This window comes from Stegastes partitus, unplaced genomic scaffold (genome assembly GCF_000690725.1).
Source record: "Stegastes partitus isolate 25-593 unplaced genomic scaffold, Stegastes_partitus-1.0.2 Scaffold1759, whole genome shotgun sequence".
Lineage (NCBI taxonomy): Eukaryota > Metazoa > Chordata > Actinopteri > Pomacentridae > Stegastes > Stegastes partitus.
The window spans coordinates 110,104-110,688 of NW_007579490.1; positions in this window are offsets into that span (position 1 = coordinate 110,104).

The following is a 585-nucleotide window of genomic DNA, read 5'->3' on the forward strand; positions in this document are numbered from 1 at the left end:
TGTGCTTGGTTGTCTGTCTCTAAGTGTAGCCCTGTGATAGACTGGTTACCTGTCCAGGTGAACCTGCCTTCACCCTGAGTCAGCTGGGATAGACTCCGCCCCCCTAGTAAGGATTAAGGTGTAGAGATGATGGATGGATATCTAGACAACGCAACATCTCACAAGTTCAAACATCTCACTTGTCACGACACATCTGTGTGATCCTCAGAGACAGTCTGAGTTGATGATCGTCAAAACAGTAATAAAGTTCTTGCGGTATACGGTGGTAACAGTCCTGCCTCCATCCTACAGTCCAGATCCGGCCCCCAGTCATTATCACCTGTTTAAAAATTTGAAATCACATTAGCGTGGAGCCAGGTTTGCTGATGATGAGCTCAAGGCTGCCACAGAGGCCTGGTTCCAGAACCAAACTAAAGATTTTACAGGTGTAGACAGACAGGTGCATTGAGCTACATGGGGACTATATGGTCTGCTGCTGCCATAAACATCTCGTTCTATGAGCTTTTCAACCCTCGTATGCTCACTTCAGTGACCCCGACAAGCAACTGTTGAGGCTAATGGGTCAGAACTTCTGGCTACAGGAGC